Genomic DNA, 13,805 nt, shown 5'->3' with positions numbered 1-13,805 from the left:
GGCCATGTCCGGTTAGAGGTGGTTAACGAGTACATGTGTTTGCGCCAAGCGGTGACACTATTTCGAACTGTTCAAAAATGCATTGGAGTTGCCCTATTAAGGGAATGATCGTGGTTTGCCGCCGTCTGGATGGACATTTTATGGCAGGCCATGTCCGTTTAGATGTGGTTAACGAGTACATGTGTTTACGCCAAGCGGTGACACTACTTTGAACTGTTCAAAATGCATTGGAGTTGCCCTATTAAGGGAACGATCATGGTGTGCCGCCGTCTGGATGGACAACATTTTATGGCAGGCCATGTCCGGTTAGAAGTAGTTAACGAGTATATGTGTTTACGCCAAGCGCTGACGCTACTTCTAAATGTTCAAAAATGCATAGGAGATGCCCTCTTAACGTAACGATCATGGTGTGCCGCCGTCTGGATGGACAACAATTTATGGCAGGCCATTTCCGGTTAGAAGTGGTTAACCAATACATGTGTTTACGCCAAGCGGTGACACTACTTCAAACTCCTCAAAAATGCATTGGCGTTTCCCTATTAAGGGAAAGATCGTAGTGTGCCGCCGTCTGGATGGACATTTTATGGCAGGTCATGTCCGGTTAGAAGTAGTTAAAGAGTGCTTGTGTTTACGCCTAGCGGCGACACTACTTCGAAATGTTCAAACTTTCATTAGAGTTGCCCTGTTAAGGGAGCGATCGTGGTGTGTCGCCGTCTGGATGAACAACATTTTATTGCAGGCCATGTCCTGTTAGAAGAGCTTAACCAATACATGTGTTTACGCCAAGCGGTGACATTACTTCAAACTGTTCAAAATTGTCTCGGAGTTGCCCTATTAAGGGAACGATCATGGTGTGCCACCGTTTGGATGGACAACATTTTATGGCAGGCCATGTCCGTTTAGATGTGGTTAACGAGTACATGTGTTTACGCCAAGCGGTGACACTACTTTGAACTGTTCAAAATGCATTGGAGTTGCCCTATTAAGGGAAAGATCGTGGTGTGCCGCCGTCTGGACAGACATTTTATTGCAGGCCATATCCGTTTAGAAGTGGTTAAAGAGTACAAGTGTTTACGCCAAGCGGTTACACTTCTTCGAAATGTTCAAAAATGCATTGGAGTTGCAATATTAAGAGAAAGATCGTGGTGTGCCGCCGTCTGGTTGGACAACATTTTATGGCAGGCCATGTCCGGGTAGAAGTGGTTAACCAATACATGTGTTTACGCCAAGCGGTGACACTACTTCGAACTGTTCAAAAATGCGTTGGAGTTGCCCCATTAAGGGAAAGATCGTGGTGTGCCGCCGTCTGGACAGACATTTTATGGCAGGCCATATCCGTTTGAAGTAGTTAAAGAGTACAAGTGTTTACGCCTAGTGGTGACACTACTTCGAACTGTTCAAAAATGCATTGGAGTTGCCCTATTAAGGGAAAGATCGTGATGTGCCGCCGTCTGGACAGACATTTTATGGCAGGCCATATCCGTTTAGAAGTAGTTAAAGAGTACATGTGTTTACGCCTAGCGGTGACACTACTTCGAACTGTTCTAAAATGCATTCGAGTTGCCCTATTAAGGGAAAGATCGTGGTGTGCCGCCGTCTGGATGGACAACATTTCATGGCAGGCCATGTCCGCTTAGAAGTGGTTAACCAATACATGTGTTTACGCCAAGCGGTGACACTATTTCGAACTGTTCAAAAATGCATTGGAGTTTCAATATTAAGAGAAAGATCGTGGTGTGCCGCCGTCTGGTTGGACAACATTTTATGGCAGGCCATGTCCTCTTAGAAGTGGTTAACGAGCACATGTGTTTATGCCATGCGGTGACACTACTTCGAACTGTTCAAAAATGCATTGGAGTTGCCCTATTAAGGGAACGATCGCGGTGTGCCGCCGTCTGGATGGACAACATTTTATGGCAGACCATGACATGTTAGAAGTGGTTAACGAGTACAAGTGTTTACGCCAAGCGGTTACACTTCTTCGAACTGTTCAAAAAAGCATTGGAGTTGCCCTATTAAGGGAAAGATCGTAGTGTGCAACCGTCTGGACAGACATTTTATGGCAGGCCATATCCGTTTAGAAGTAGTTAAAGAGTACATGTGTTTACGCCTAGCGGTGACACTTCTTCGAACTGTTCAAAAATGCATTGGAGTTGCCCTATTAAGGGAAAGATCGTGATGTGCCGCAGTCCTGACGGACATTTTATTGCAGGCCATGTCCGGATAGAAGTAGTTAAAGAGTACATGTCTTTACGCAAAGTGGTGACACTAGTTCGAACTTTTCAAAAATGCATTGGAGTTGCCCTTTTAAGCGAAAGATCGTGGTGTGCCGCCGTCTGGATGGACAACATTTCATGACAGGCCATGTCCGGTTAGAAGTGGTTAACTAATACATGTGTTTACGCCAAGCGGTGACACTACTTCGAACTGTTCAAAAATGCATTGGAGTTGCCCTATTAAGGGAAAGACCGTGGTGTGCCGCCGTCTGGATGGACATTTTATGGCAGGCCATGTGCTGTTAGAAGTGGTAAACGAGTACATGTGTTTATGCCAAGCGGTGACACTACTTCGAACTGTTCAAAAAGCATTGGAGTTGCCCTATTAAGGGAACGGTCGCGGTGTGCCGCCGTCTGTATGGACAACATTTTATGGTAGACCATGACCGGTTAGAAGGGGTTAACGACTACAAGTGTTTACTCCAAGCGGTTACACTTCTTCGAACTGTTCAAAAAAGCATTGGAGTTGCCCTATTAATGGAAAGATCGTGGTGTGCCACCGTCTAAACAGACATTTTATCGTAGGCCATATCCGTTTAGAAGTAGTTAAAGAGTACATGTGTTTACGCCCAGCGGTGACACTTCTTCGAACTGTTCAAAAATGCATTGGAGTTGCCCTATTAAGGGAAAGTTCGTGATGTGCCGCAGTCTTGACGGACATTTTATGGCAGGCCATGTCCGGATAGAAGTAGTTAAAGAGTACATGTGTTTACGCCTAGCGGTGACACTACTTCGAACTGTTCAAAAATGCATTGGAGTTGCCCTATAAATGGAACGATCGCGGTGTTGCGCCGTCTGGATGGACAACACTTTATGGCAGCCCATGTCAGGTTAGAAGTGGTTACGAGTACATGTGTTGCCCAATTGAGGGAACGATCGTGGTGTGCCGCCGTCTGGATGGACAGCATTTCATGGATGGCCATGTCCGGTTAGAAATGGTTAACGAGTAAATGTGTTTACGCCAAGCGGTGACACTAGTTCGAACTGTTTAAAAATGCATTGGAGTTGCCCTATTAAGGGAAATATCATGGTGCGCCGCCGTCTGGATGGACAACGTTTTATGGCAGCCCATGTCCGGTTAGAAGTGGTTAACGAGTATATGTGTTTACGCCAAGCGGTGACACTACTTCAAACTGTTCAAAAATGCATTGGAATTGCCCTATTAAGGGAAATATTATGGTGCGCCGCCGCCTTTAAGGAAATTTTATGGCAGGCCATGTCCGGTTAGAATTGGTTAACAAATACATGTCTTTACGCCAAGTGGTGACACTAGTGCGAACTTTTCAAAAATGCATTGGAGTTGCCCTTTTAAGCGAAAGATCGTGGTGTGCCGCCGTCTGGATGGACAACATTTCATGACAGGCCATGTCCGGTTAGAAGTGGTTAACTAATACATGTGTTTACGCCAAGCGGTGACACTACTTCTAACTGTTCAAAAATGCATTGGAGTTGCCCTATTAAGGGAAAGATCGTGGTGTGCCGCCGTCTGGATGGACATTTTATGGCAGGCCATGTGCTGTTAGACGTGGTAAACGAGTACATGTGTTTATGCTAAGCGGTGACACTACTTCGAAATGTTCAAAAATGCATTGGAAATGCCCTCTTAACGTAACGATCTTGGTGCGCCGCCGTATTGATGGACAACAATTTATGGCAGGCCATGTCCGCTTAGAAGTGGTTAACCAATACATGTGTTTACGCCAAGCGGTGACACTATTTCGAACTGTTCAAAAATGCATTGGAGTTGCCCTATTAAGGGAACGATCGTGGTGTGCCGCTGTCTGGGTGAACATTTTTATGGCAGGCCATGTCCTCTTAGAAGTGGTTAACGAGCACATGTGTTTATGCCATGCGGTGACACTACTTCGAACTGTTCAAAAATGCATTGGAGCTGCCCTATTAAGGGAAATATCATGGTGCGCCGCCGTCTGGATGGACAACGTTTTATGGCAGCCCATGTCCGGTTAGAAGTGGTTAACGAGTATATGTGTTTACGCCAAGCGGTGACACTACTTCCAACTGTTCAAAAATGCATTGGAATTGCCCTATTAAGGGAAATATTATGGTGCGCCGCCGCCTTTAAGGAAATTTTATGGCAGGCCATGTCCGGTTAGAATTGGTTAAGAAATACATGTCTTTACGCCAAGTGGTGACACTACTTCGAAATGTTCAAAAATGCATTGGAAATGCCCTCTTAACGTAACGATCTTGGTGCGCCGCCGTATTGATGGACAACAATTTATGGCAGGCCATGTCCGCTTAGAAGTGGTTAACCAATACATGTGTTTACGCCAAGCGGTGACACTATTTCGAACTGTTCAAAAATGCATTGGAGTTGCCCTATTAAGGGAACGATCGTGGTGTGCCGCTGTCTGGGTGAACATTTTTATTTCAGGCCATGTCCTCTTAGAAGTGGTTAACGAGCACATGTGTTTATGCCATGCGGTGACACTACTTCGAACTGTTCAAAAATGCATTGGAGCTGCCCTATTAAGGGAACGATCGCGGTGTGCCGCCGTCTGGATGGACAACATTTTATGGCAGACCATGACCGGTTAGAAGTGGTTAACGAGTACAAGTGTTTACGCCAAGCGGTTACACTTCTTCGAACTGTTCAAAAAAGCATTGGAGTTGCCCTATTAAGGGAAAGAACGTGGTGTGCCACCGTCTGGACAGACATTTTATGGCAGGCCATATCCGTTTAGAAGTAGTTAAAGAGTACATGTGTTTACGCCTAGCGGTGACACTATTTCGAACTGTTCAAAAATGCATTGGAGTTGCCCTATTAAGGGAATGATCGTGGTGTGCAGCCGTCTGGATGGACAACATTTTATTGCAGGCCATGTCCTGATAGAAGTAGTTAAAGAGTACATGTCTTTACGCCAAGTGGTGACACTGGTTCGAACTTTTCAAAAATGCATTGGAGTTGCCCTTTTAAGCGAAAGATCGTGGTGTGCCGCCGTCTGGATGGACAACATTTCATGACAGGCCATGTCCGGTTAGAAGTGGTTAACTAATACATGTGTTTACGCCAAGCGGTGACACTACTTCGAACTGTTCAAAAATGCATTGGAGTTGCCCTATTAAGGGAAAGATCGTGGTGTGCCGCCGTCTGGATGGACATTTTTTGGCAGGCCATGTGCTGTTAGAAGTGGTTAACTAATACATGTGTTTACGCCAAGCGGTGACACTACTTCGAACTGTTCAAAAATGCATTGGAGTTGCCCTATTAAGGGAAAGACCGTGGTGTGCCGCCGTCTGGATGGACATTTTATGGCAGGCCATGTGCTGTTAGAAGTGGTAAACGAGTACATGTGTTTATGCCAAGCGGTGACACTACTTCGAACTGTTCAAAAAGCATTGGAGTTGCCCTATTAAGGGAACGGTCGCGGTGTGCCGCCGTCTGTATGGACAACATTTTATGGTAGACCATGACCGGTTAGAAGGGGTTAACGACTACAAGTGTTTACTCCAAGCGGTTACACTTCTTCGAACTGTTCAAAAAAGCATTGGAGTTGCCCTATTAATGGAAAGATCGTGGTGTGCCACCGTCTAAACAGACATTTTATCGTAGGCCATATCCGTTTAGAAGTAGTTAAAGAGTACATGTGTTTACGCCCAGCGGTGACACTTCTTCGAACTGTTCAAAAATGCATTGGAGTTGCCCTATTAAGGGAAAGTTCGTGATGTGCCGCAGTCTTGACGGACATTTTATGGCAGGCCATGTCCGGATAGAAGTAGTTAAAGAGTACATGTGTTTACGCCTAGCGGTGACACTACTTCGAACTGTTCAAAAATGCATTGGAGTTGCCCTATAAATGGAACGATCGCGGTGTTGCGCCGTCTGGATGGACAACACTTTATGGCAGCCCATGTCAGGTTAGAAGTGGTTACGAGTACATGTGTTGCCCAATTGAGGGAACGATCGTGGTGTGCCGCCGTCTGGATGGACAGCATTTCATGGATGGCCATGTCCGGTTAGAAATGGTTAACGAGTAAATGTGTTTACGCCAAGCGGTGACACTACTTCGAACTGTTTAAAAATGCATTGGAGTTGCCCTCTTAACGTAACGATCTTGGTGCGCCGCCGTATTGATGGACAACAATTTATGGCAGGCCATGTCCGCTTAGAAGTGGTTAACCAATACATGTGTTTACGCCAAGCGGTGACACTATTTCGAACTGTTCAAAAATGCATTGGAGTTGCCCTATTAAGGGAACGATCGTGGTGTGCCGCTGTCTGGGTGAACATTTTTATGGCAGGCCATGTCCTCTTAGAAGTGGTTAACGAGCACATGTGTTTATGCCATGCGGTGACACTACTTCGAACTGTTCAAAAATGCATTGGAGCTGCCTATTAAGGGAACGATCGCGGTGTGCCGCCGTCTGGATGGACAACATTTTATGGCAGACCATGACCGGTTAGAAGTGGTTAACGAGTACAAGTGTTTACGCCAAGCGGTTACACTTCTTCGAACTGTTCAAAAAAGCATTGGAGTTGCCCTATTAAGGGAAAGAACGTGGTGTGCCACCGTCTGGACAGACATTTTATGGCAGGCCATATCCGTTTAGAAGTAGTTAAAGAGTACATGTGTTTACGCCTAGCGGTGACACTATTTCGAACTGTTCAAAAATGCATTGGAGTTGCCCTATTAAGGGAATGATCGTGGTGTGCAGCCGTCTGGATGGACAACATTTTATTGCAGGCCATGTCCTGATAGAAGTAGTTAAAGAGTACATGTCTTTACGCCAAGTGGTGACACTGGTTCGAACTTTTCAAAAATGCATTGGAGTTGCCCTTTTAAGCGAAAGATCGTGGTGTGCCGCCGTCTGGATGGACAACATTTCATGACAGGCCATGTCCGGTTAGAAGTGGTTAACTAATACATGTGTTTACGCCAAGCGGTGACACTACTTCGAACTGTTCAAAAATGCATTGGAGTTGCCCTATTAAGGGAAAGATCGTGGTGTGCCGCCGTCTGGATGGACATTTTTTGGCAGGCCATGTGCTGTTAGAAGTGGTAAACGAGTACATGTGTTTATGCCAAGCGGTGACACTACTTCGAACTGTTCAAAAATGCATTGGAGTTGCCCTATTAAGGGAACGATCGCGGTGTGCCGCCGTCTGGATGGACAACATTTTATGGCAGACCATGACCGGTTAGAAGTGGTTAACGAGTACAAGTGTTTACTCCAAGCGGTTACACTTCTTCGAACTGTTCAAAAAAGCATTGGAGTTGCCCTATTAAGGAAAAGATCGTGGTGTGACACCGTCTAAACAGACATTTTATCGCAGGCCATATCTGTTTAGAAGTAGTTAAAGAGTACATGTGTTTACGCCCAGCGGTGACACTTCTTCGAACTGTTCAAAAATGCATTGGAGTTGCCCTATAAAGGGAACGATCGCGGTGTTGCGCCGTCTGGATGGACAACAATTTATGGCAGCCCATGTCAGGTTAGAAGTGGTTAACGAGTAAATGTGTTTACGCCAAGAGGTGACACTACTTCGAACTGTTTAAAAATGCATTGGAGTTGCAATATTAAGGGAAATATCATGGTGCGCCGCCGTCTGGATGGACAACGTTTTATGGCAGCCCATGTCCGGTCAGAAGTGGTTAACGAGTATATGTGTTTACGCCAAGCGGTGACACTACTTCCAACTGTTCAAAATGCATTGGAATTGCCCAATTAAGGGAAATATCAAGGTGCGCCGCCGCCTGGAAGGAAATTTTATGGCAGGCCATGTCCGGTTAGAATTGGTTAACAAATACATGTCTTTACGCCAAGTGGTGACACTAGTTCGAACTTTTCAAAAATGCATTGGAGTTGCCCTTTTAAGCGAAAGATCGTGGTGTGCCGCCGTCTGGATGGACAACATTTCATGACAGGCCATGTCCGGTTAGAAGTGGTTAACTAATACATGTGTTTACGCCAAGCGGTGACACTACTTCGAACTGTTCAAAAATGCATTGGAGTTGCCCTATTAAGGGAAAGATCGTGGTGTGCCGCCGTCTGGACGGACATTTTATGGCAGGCCATGTGCTGTTAGAAGTGGTAAACGAGTACATGTGTTTATGCTAAGCGGTGACACTACTTCGAAATGTTCAAAAATGCATTGGAGATGCGCTCTTAACGTAACGATCATGGTGCGCCGCCGTATTGATGGACAACAATTTATGACAGGCCATTTCCGGTTAGAAGTGGTTAGCCAATACATGTGTTTACGCCAAGCGGTGACACTACTTCGAACTGTTCAAAAATGCATTGGAGTTTCCCTATTAAGGGAAAGATCGTGGTGTGCCGCCGGCTGGACGGACATTTTATGGCAGGCCATGTGCTGTTAGAAGTGGTAAACGAGTACATGTGTTTATGCTAAGCGGTGACACTACTTCGAAATGTTCAAAAATGCATTGGAGATGCCCTCTTAACGTAACGATCATGGTGCGCCGCCGTATTGATGGACAACAATTTATGACAGGCCATTTCCGGTTAGAAGTGGTTAGCCAATGCATGTGTTTACGCCACGCGGTGACACTACTTCTAACTCCTCAAAAATGCATTGGAGTTTCCCTATTAAGGGAAAGATCGTAGTGTGCCGCCGTCTGGATGGACATTTTATGGCAGGTCATGTCCGGTTAGAAGTAGTTATAGAGTACAGGTGTTTACGCCTAGTGGCGACACTACTTCGAAATGTTCAAACTTGCCTTGGAGTTGCCCTATTAAGAGAGCGATCGTGGTGTGTCGCCGTCTGGATGAACAACATTTTATTGCAGGCCATGTCCGGTTAGAAGAGCTTAACCAATACATGTGTTTACGCCAAGCGCTGGCATTACTTCAAACTGTTCAAAATTGTCTCGGAGTTGCCCTATTAAGGGAACGATCATGGTGTGCCACCGTTTGGATGGACAACATTTTATGGCAGGCCATGTCCGCTTAGAGGTGGTTAACGAGCACATGTGTTTATGCCATTCGGTGACACTACTTCGAACTGTTAAAAATGCATTGGAGTTGCCCTATTAAGGGAACGAGCGCGGTGTGCCGCCGTCTGGATGGACAACATTTTATGGCAGGCCATGTCCGGTTAGAAGTAGTTAACGAGTATATGTGTTTACGCCAAGCGCTGACACTACTTCGAAATGTTCAAAAATGCATAGGAGATGCCCTCTTAACGTAACGATCATGGTGTGCCGCCGTCTAGATGGACAACAATTTATGGCAGGCCATTTCCGGTTAGAAGTGGTTAACCAATACATGTGTTTACGCCAAGCGGTGACACTACTTCGAACTGTTCAAAAATGCATTCGAGTTGCCCTGATAAGGGAAAGATCGTAGTGTGCCACCGTCTGGATGGACATTTTATGGCAGGTCATGTCCGGTTAGAAGTAGCTAAAGAGTACATGTGTTTACGCCTAGCGGCGACACTACTTCGAAATGTTCAAACTTGCATTGGAGTTGCCCTATTAAGAGAGCGATCGTGGTGTGTCGCCGTCTGGATGAACAACATTTTATTGCAGGCCATGTCCGGTTAGAAGAGCTTAACCAATACATGTGTTTACGCCAAGCGGTGACATTACTTCAAACTGTTCAAAATTGTCTCGGAGTTGCCCTATTAAGGGAACGATCGTGGTGTGTCGCCGTCTGGATGAACATTTTATTGCAGGCCATGTCCGGTTAGAAGAGCTTAACCAATACATGTGTTTACGCCAAGCGGTGACATTACTTCAACTGTTCAAAATTGTCTCGGAGTTGCCCTATTAAGGGAACGATGATAGTGTGCCACCGTTTGGATGGACAACATTTTATGGCAGGCCATGTCCGTTTAGATGTGGTTAACGAGTACAAGTGTTTACGCCAAGCGGTTACACTTCTTCGAAATGTTCAAAAATGCAATGGAGTTGCAATATTAAGGGAAAGATCGTGGTGTGCCGCCGTCTGGATGGGCAACATTTTATGGCAGGCCATGTCCGGGTAGAAGTGGTTAACCAATACATGTGTTTACGCCAAGCGGTGACACTACTTTGAACTGTTCAAAAATGCGTTGGAGTTGCCCTATTAAGGGAAAGATCGTGGTGTGCCGCCGTCTGGATGGACAACATTTTATGGCAGGCCATGTCCGGGTAGAAGTGGTTAACCAATACATGTGTTTACGCCAAGCGGTGACACTACTTCGAACTGTTCAAAAATGCGTTGGAGTTGCCCTATTAAGGAAAAGATCGTGGTGTGCCGCCGTCTGGACAGACATTTTATGGCAGGCCATATCCGTTTGAAGTAGTTAAAGAGTACAAGTGTTTACGCCTAGTGGTGACACTACTTCGAACTGTTCAAAAATGCATTGGAGTTGCCCTATTAAGAGAAAGATCGTGATGTGCCGCCGTCTGGGCAGACATTTTATGGCAGGCCATATCCGTTTAGAAGTAGGTAAAGAGTACATGTGTTTACGCCTAGCGGTGACACTACTTCGAACTGTTAAAAAATGCATTGGAGTTGCCCTATTAAGGGAACGAGCGCGGTGTGCCGCCGTCTGGATGGACAACATTTTATGGCAGACCATGTCCGGTTAGAAGTGGTTAACGAGTACAAGTGTTTACGCCAAGCGGTTACACTTCTTCGAAATGTTCAAAAATGCATTGGAGTTGCAATATTAAGCGAAAGATCGTGGTGTGCCGCCGTCTGGATGGACAACATTTTATGGCAGGCCATGTCCGGGTAGAAGTGGTTAACCAATACATGTGTTTACGCCAAGCGGTGACACTACTTCGAACTGTTCAAAAATGCGTTGGAGTTGCCCTATTAAGGGAAAGATCGTGGTGTGCCGCCGTCTGGATGGACAACATTTTATGGCAGGCCATGTCCGGGTAGAAGTGGTTAAACAATACATGTGTTTACGCCAAGCGGTGACACTACTTCGAACTGTTCAAAAATGCGTTGGAGTTGCCCTATTAAGGGAAAGATCGTGGTGTGCCGCCGTCTGGACAGACATTTTATGGCATGCCATATCCGTTTGAAGTAGTTAAAGAGTACAAGTGTTTACGCCTAGTGGTGACACTACTTCGAACTGTTCAAAAATGCATTGGAGTTGCCCTATTAAGGGAATGATCGTGATGTGCCGCCGTCTGGAAAGACATTTTATGGCAGGCCATATCCGTTTAGAAGTAGTTAAAGAGTACATGTGTTTACGCCTAGCGGTGACACTACTTCGAACTGTTCAAAAATGCGTTGGAGTTGCCCTATTAAGGGAAAGATCGTGGTGTGCCGCCGTCTGGACAGAAATTTTATGGCAGGCCATATGCGTTTAGAAGTAGTTAAAGAGTACAAGTGTTTATGCCTAGCGGTGACACTACTTCTAACTGTTCAAAAATGCATTGGAGTTGCCCTATTAAGGAAAAGATCGTGATGTGCCGCCGTCTGGATGGACACCATTTTATGGCAGGCCATGTCCGGTTTGAAGTGGTTAACCAATACACGTGTTTACGCCAAGCGGTGACACTACTTCGAACTGTTCTAAAATGCATTCGAGTTGCCCTATTAAGGGAAAGATCGTGGTGTGCCGCCGTCTGGATGGACAACATTTTATGGCAGGCCATGTCCGCTTAGAAGTGGTTAACCAATACATGTGTTTACGCCAAGCGGTGACACTATTTCGAACTGTTCAAAAATGCATTGGAGTTGCCCTATTAAGGGGACGATCGTGGTGTGCCGCCGTCTGGATGGACAACATTTTATGGCAGACCATGACCGGTTAGAAGTGGTTAACGAGTACAAGTGTTTACGCCAAGCGGTGACACTATTTCGAACTGTTCAAAAATGCATTGGAGTTGCCCTGTTAAGGGAACGATCGTGGTGTGCCGCCGTCTGGATGGACAACATTTTATGGATGGCCATGTCAGGTTAGAAGTGGTTAACGAGTAGGTGTGTTTACGCCAAGCGGTGACACTACTTCGAACTCTTCAAAATTGCATTAGAGGTGCCCTATTAAGGAAACGTTCGTGGGGTGCCGCCGTCTGGATGGACGACATTTTATGGAAGGCTATGTCCGGTTAGAAGTGGTTAACGAGTATATGTGTTTACGCGAAGCGCTGACACTACTTCGAAATGTTCAAAAATGCATTGGAGATGCCCTCTTAACGTAACGATCATGGTGCGCCGCCGTCTGGATGGACAACAATTTATGACAGGCCATTTCCGGTTAGAAGTGGTTAACCAATACATCTGTTTACGCCAAGCGGTCACACTACTTCTAACTCCTCAAAAATGCATTGGAGTTTCCCTATGAAGGGAAAGATCGTAGTGTGCCGCCGTCTGGATGGACATTTAATGGCAGGTCATGTCCCGTTAGAAGTAGTTAAAGAGTACATGTGTTTACGCCATGCGGCGACACTACTTCGAAATATTCAAACTTGCATTGGAGTTGCCCTATTAAGGGAGCGATCGTTGTTTGTCGCCGTCTGGATGAACAACATTTTATTGCAGGCCATGTCCGGTTAGGAGAGCTTAACCAATACATGTGTTTACGCCAAGCGGTGACTTTACTTCAAACTGTTCAAAATTGCCTCGGAGTTGCCCTATTAAGGGAACGATCATGGTGTGCCACCGTTTGGATGGACAACATTTTATGGCAGGCCATGTCCGGTTAGAGGTGTTTAACGAGTACATGTGTTTGCGCCAAGCGGTGACACTATTTCGAACTGTTCAAAAATGCGTTGGAGTTGCCCTATTAAGGGAAAGATCATAATGTGCCGCCGTCTGGATGGACAACATTTGATGGCAGGCCATGTCCGGTTTGAAGTGGTTAACCAATACACGTGTTTACGCCAAGCGGTGACACTACTTCGAACTGTTCAAAAATGCATTCGAGTTGCCCTGATAAGGGAAAGATCGTGGTGTGCCACCGTCTGGATGGACAACATTTTATGGCAGGCCATGTCCGCTTAGAAGTGGTTAACCAAAACATGTGTTTACGCCAAGCGGTGACACTATTTCGAACTGTTCAAAAATGCATTGGAGTTGCCCTATTAAGGGAACGATCGTGGTGTGCCGCTGTCTGGATGAACATTTTTATGGCAGGCAATGTCCTCTTAGAAGTGGTTAACGAGCACATGTGTTTATGCCATGCGGTGACACTACTTCGAACTGTTAAAAAATGCATTGGAGTTGCCCTATTAAGGGAACGAGCACGGTGTGCCGCCGTCAGGAGGGACAACATTTTTGGCAGGCCATGTTCGGTTAGAAGTGGTTAACCAATACATGTGTTTACGCGAAGCGTTGACACTATTTCGAACTGTTCAAAAATGCATTGGAGTTGCCCTATTAAGGGAACGATCGTGGTGTGCCGCTGTCGGTATGAACATTTTTATGGCAGGCCATGTCCTCTTAGAAGTGGTGAACGAGCACATGTGTTTATGCCATGCGGTGACACTACTTCGAACTTTTCAAAAATGCATTGGAGTTGCCCTATTAAGGGAACGATCGTGGTGTGCCGCCGTCTGGACAGACATTTTACGGCAGGCCATATCCGTTTAGAAGTTGTTA

This window comes from Amblyomma americanum, chromosome 10 (genome assembly GCF_052857255.1).
Source record: "Amblyomma americanum isolate KBUSLIRL-KWMA chromosome 10, ASM5285725v1, whole genome shotgun sequence".
In the NCBI taxonomy this organism is placed as follows: Eukaryota; Metazoa; Arthropoda; class Arachnida; order Ixodida; family Ixodidae; genus Amblyomma; species Amblyomma americanum.
The sequence above is the reverse complement of the archived record's forward strand: the minus strand, read 5'-3'. Positions refer to the sequence as shown.